The sequence below is a fragment of the Hoplias malabaricus genome, chromosome 1, assembly GCF_029633855.1.
Source record: "Hoplias malabaricus isolate fHopMal1 chromosome 1, fHopMal1.hap1, whole genome shotgun sequence".
NCBI classification, from domain to species: Eukaryota; Metazoa; Chordata; class Actinopteri; order Characiformes; family Erythrinidae; genus Hoplias; species Hoplias malabaricus.
Window position 1 is genome coordinate 2,722,261 of NC_089800.1, and position 5,362 is coordinate 2,727,622.

General features: G+C 50.6%; 1 protein-coding gene across 3 annotated transcripts in view; it reads left to right on the forward strand.

Annotated features, from left to right (window-relative positions):
- Nucleotides 1–4,906: 4,906 nt before the first annotated feature.
- The window catches only part of scn1ba (sodium channel, voltage-gated, type I, beta a), a 26,468-nt gene continuing 26,012 nt past the window's right edge, over nt 4,907–5,362 (forward strand). For all 3 annotated transcript variants that reach the window (XM_066643502.1, XM_066643495.1, XM_066643485.1), the window contains exon 1: nt 4,907–5,362. This exon is cut by the window's right edge and continues 1,607 nt beyond it. The gene's annotated coding sequence lies outside the window, so the exon portion shown is untranslated.

Consider the following 5,362-nt stretch of genomic DNA (forward strand, 5'->3'; position numbering starts at 1 on the left):
CGGGTGACTGTCTGTGAGGAGTGTGGTGTGTTCTCTCTGTGTCTGCGTGGGTGTCCTCCGGGTGACTGTCTGTGAGGAGTGTGGTGTGTTCTCCCTGTGTCTGGGTGGGTTTCCTCCGGATGACTGTCTGTGAGGAGTGTGGTGTGTTCTCTCTGTGTCTGTGTGGGTTTCCTCCGGGTGACTGTCTGTGAGGAGTGTGGTGTGTTCTCTCTGTGTCTGCGTGGGTGTCCTCCGGATGACTGTCTGTGAGGAGTGTGGTGTGTTCTCTCTGTGTCTGTGTGGGTTTCCTCCGGGTGACTGTCTGTGAGGAGTGTGGTGTGTTCTCTCTGTGTCTGCGTGGGTGTCCTCCGGGTGACTGTCTGTGAGGAGTGTGGTCTGTTCTCCCTGTGTCTGCGTGGGTTTCCTCCAGATGACTGTCTGTGAGGAGTGTGGTGTGTTCTCCCAGTGTCTGCGTGGGTTTCCTCCGGGTGACTGTCTGTGTGGTGTGTTCTCCCTGTGTCTGCGTGGGTTTCCTCCGGGTGACTGTCTGTGAGGAGTTTAGTGTGTTCTCCCTGTGTCTGCGTGGGTTTCCTCCGGGTGACTGTCTGTGAGGAGTGTGGTGTGTTCTCTCTGTGTCTGCGTGGGTGTCCTCCGGGTGACTGTCTGTGAGGAGTTTAGTGTGTTCTCCCTGTGTCTGTGTGGGTTTCCTCCGGGTGACTGTCTGTGAGGAGTGTGGTGTGTTCTCCCTGTGTCTGCGTGGGTTTTCTCCGGATGACTGTCTGTGAGGAGTGTGGTGTGTTCTCTCAGTGTCTGCGTGGGTTTCCTCCGGGTGACTGTCTGTGTGGTGTGTTCTCCCTGTGTCTGCGTGGGTTTCCTCCGGGTGACTGTCTGTGAGGAGTGTGGTGTGTTCTCCCTGTGTCTGCATGGGTGTCCTCCGGGTGACTGTCTGTGAGGAGTGTGGTGTGTTCTCCCTGTGTCTGCATGGGTGTCCTCTGGGTGCTCCGGTTTCCTCCCACAGTTCAAAAACACACGTTTGTAGGTGGATTAGCGACTCAAAAGTGTGACTGGTGCCCCCTCCAGGGTGTATTCCTGCCTTGCGCCCAATGATTCCAGGTAGGCTTTAGAACCACCGTGACCCTGAACTGGATAAGGGTTACAGATAATGAATGAAAGAATGAATTTGACTCAAATTTCTTATATGACCTTTTGTTTAATCTGTGTTCCCTAGACTTATTTTACCATCTGTTGTATAATTATGTAATAATATTTTATTACTTGCCTTATTTTTTACTTTCCTTTACTAATTAAATAATATATATATATTTTTAATAATGTATTATTTTCCTTTTAAATCCCTGAAGACTCACTTGAAAAAACGAGGCTCCCCCTCGGTGTATTACTGTATTCTCAGAGTAAATATAATGACTGACTCTTTGATTCAAATGTAAATAAAGATCAATAAAAATTCCTAAATCCATTATCAGATCAGACGCCATAATGTTCTGTTATCCGCTGTAATTAAATACCCCATAATCGTCTTTGACCACAGTAATATGTAAAACAGCGCCGCCTTGTGGTCATATCCAGGGCCTGCACCTGTGCCCCTGCTGCAGAACGAGCACACGGTGTTCCAGCGTTCCACAGATGTTCTAGTGACTCATTATCATCGCGTTCTCATCAAGGTTAAAAGGCACAGAGAGTGCAGATGAGAGGACTGTTGATTCTGTGTGGGATTATGTCTCACATTTATCTCTCCTGTTGTGTTTTATTAATAAAATAATAGCCATTTGACTTGGTTTTTTTTTAAAGCACCAGTCTGTTTTCCCGTGTTGAAGGCTAAAAAGCCAATACACAGTCAAATGAAATTGACATAGTGTCTAATAATGCTCAGGACCCCCAGAGAGCAGTTATGGTTTGGTGGTGGATCATTGTCAGCGCTGCAGTGGTGGTCTGTCACCGTGTGCTGCGCTGGTGTGAGTGGATCAGACACAGCAGTGCCGCTGGAGCGCAAAAACGAACAAGGGGTGGGGGTTTAGCTACAGATGGACTACTGTGTGTATTAATATAACCACAGAGAGGCTTCTATGGACAAGAAGATGGTTTTAATCTTTTGGTTTATCAGTCTATGCTATTTAGGCTATATGTAATAGTTACTGTGCCTCAGCTCCTGTGTGTGTGTGTGTGTGTGTGCGTGCCTTGGTATGAGAGGCAGGCCTCAGAAAGCTGATGAACACCCCTCTCTTTCACTCTCTCAGCAGCCAGAATCTTCCAGAATAGCTTCATTATTTCTCGCCATAAACCCCTCTTCAGCTCCAGTGGAACAAAACATGCCTTTTTTGTCATGAGTTCAGAGGCCAAACACAAGCCTTTAACACAGCAATAAAAAAAGAAAAGGCTGCTAATGACAAGTAAAATGCTGTCTTTTTTTATAGAACGCCCCAGCGCTTTGTGCTGCGGAGCTTCTGGACCCTCAGATAAAAGCCCCTTAAAGCCATAAAGCCACGAGTGTGTGTGTGTGTGTGTGTGTGTGTGATGGCTGTGCTATAGTCCACAATCTCTACAATCCCAGCCTCCTTTCAATTAGCCATGAATTGCATCTATTTATTAAGGGCAATCCCACCAATTTCTCAAAATTCCTCCATAATTTGGTAAGCGGGCGGCACGGTGGTGCGGCAGGTAGGTGTCCTGGAGGACCTGGAGGTTGTGGGTTCAAGTTCCGCTCCTGGTGACTGTCTGTGAGGAGTGTGGTGTGTTCTCCCTGTGTCTGCGTGGGTTTCCTCCGGGTGACTGTCTGTGAGGAGTGTGGTGTGTTCTCCCTGTGTCTGCGTGGGTTTCCTCCGGGTGACTGTCTGTGAGGAGTGTGGTGTGTTCTCCCTGTGTCTGCGTGGGTTTCCTCCGGGTGACTGTCTGTGAGGAGTGTGGTGTGTTCTCCCTGTGTCTGCGTGGGTTTCCTCCGGGTGACTGTCTGTGAGGAGTGTGGTGTGTTCTCTCTGTGTCTGCGTGGGTTTCCTCCGGGTGACTGTCTGTGAGGAGTGTGGTGTGTTCTCCCTGTGTCTGCGTGGGTTTCCTCCGGGTGACTGTCTGTGAGGAGTGTGGTGTGTTCTCCCTGTGTCCGCGTGGGTTTCCTCCGGGTGACTGTCTGTGAGGAGTGTGGTGTGTTCTCTCTGTGTCTGCGTGGGTTTCCTCCAGGTGACTGTCTGTGAGGAGTGTGGTGTGTTCTCTCTGTGTCCGCGTGGGTTTCCTCCGGGTGACTGTCTGTGAGGAGTGTGGTGTGTTCTCTCTGTGTCCGCGTGGGTTTCCTCCGGGTGACTGTCTGTGAGGAGTGTGGTGTGTTCTCCCTGTGTCTGCGTGGGTTTCCTCCGGGTGACTGTCTGTGAGGAGTGTGGTGTGTTCTCTCTGTGTCCGCGTGGGTTTCCTCCGGGTGACTGTCTGTGAGGAGTGTGGTGTGTTCTCTCTGTATCTGCGTGGGTTTCCTCCGGGTGACTGTCTGTGAGGAGTGTGGTGTGTTCTCCCTGTGTCTGCGTGGGTTTCCTCCGGGTGACTGTCTGTGAGGAGTGTGGTGTGTTCTCTCTGTATCTGCGTGGGTTTCCTCCGGGTGACTGTCTGTGAGGAGTGTGGTGTGTTCTCCCTGTGTCTGCGTGGGTTTCCTCCGGGTGACTGTCTGTGAGGAGTGTGGTGTGTTCTCCCTGTGTCTGCGTGGGTTTCCTCCGGGTGACTGTCTGTGAGGAGTGTGGTGTGTTCTCCCTGTGTCTGCGTGGGTTTCCTCCGGGTGACTGTCTGTGAGGAGTGTGGTGTGTTCTCCCTGTGTCTGCGTGGGTTTCCTCCGGGTGACTGTCTGTGAGGAGTGTGGTGTGTTCTCCCTGTGTCTGCGTGGGTTTCCTCCAGGTGACTGTCTGTTAGGAGTGTGGTGTGTTCTCTCTGTGTCTGTGTGGGTTTCCTCCGGGTGCTCCGGTTTCCTCCCACAGTCCAAAAACACACATTGGTAGGTGGATTGGAGACTCAAAATTGTCAGTAGGTGTGAGTGTGTGAGTGAATGTGTGAGTGTGTGTTGCCCTGTGAAGGACTGGCGCCCCCTCCAGGGTGTATTCCCTCCTTGCGCCCAATGATTCCAGGTAGGCTCTGGACCCACCCCAACCCTGAACTGGATAAACGCTTACAGAAAATGAATGAATGAAGTTACAAAGAGTGTACAAAGTGGAGAGGTTGAATGTAGAGAAACACCCAGCCGTTCGTCTTCTGTAAGCGCTGTAAGGGCAGGGACACACAGAGAAAGTTGTGGACTTTCCATTGGTGGTGAATGCAACCAGACGTCTTCACGTACCCACCATTAACCACCATGCATCTAAAGAGCTTTATATGGAATAAAAATGGTGAGGATGACGATGATGAAGAACAGCAGCCATCTCCATTCAATTCATGTTCTTTGGAAACTGCTTTCTTGAGGCCTACAGTCGTCAACAACTACAAATGTCCATGGACGCTCTGGTCCCATTCCCCATCCCTATATAATGTGCACATAAACATTTACTCATTCCCAACTAAAGCTGTAGCAAACCTCATCATATTAAATCATACACAGCCTCCACCTGTGTATATTCTGCCACAAACATGCACTTAAAACCGCACACGTCCCTTCCATCCACATCCCCAGGTGCTTTTTTCCCTCCACGCCGCATCCTGTACCGAACCCACAGTAAAATCCCTGTGTGCTGTGTGTGGTTTCAGAGGCACACAATCAGCATCCCATCTCACTACTGCAATGCATCAGTTCTCCCTCCCCCACCTTCCCTCTCTCTCCCTCCCTCCCTCTCTCTCTCTCTCTCTCTCTCTCTCTCTCCGAGCAGCTGTATCCCTCCCTCCCCCTTTTCCTCCTCAATGCCATTTCACAGACCCGTCACTTCTCTTTCAGGCCAGGATTCGTGAAAGATGCTGCGGTGTTGTTTTATTTTTCTGACCGAGAACTGAAGGCGACCAGCTATCAGCGAGAGCGCCTGTGACAAAGGACCCTTCCACCGCGCACTGGACGAGCGAGGGGATCAAAGGCGAGGAGGAACAGAAAGGGATCAAGAGAGAGGGGGAGAGAAGGAGAAGAGGAGGAGTAGGAGGAGTGCCTGATGCTATTTTGACCCAGCGTTATTAACACGAGCCCGTACAAGCCTCGACTCCACTACAAAACCCTGGATTCTAAGCCTCCATCATCCCCCGACACCTTGGGATGTCGTTCAGAAGGAAGATCACCACGCACCGTGCACGTTTAACGCAGAACGACGTGGGAATGTAGCTCCTGCGGTGCATCCTCTCATATGTGTGGGCTGTGTACGTACTTCGCAGATTCTTTGCCCTGCTATTGACATATTGACGTGCGAATGATTCAAGCTCCCAT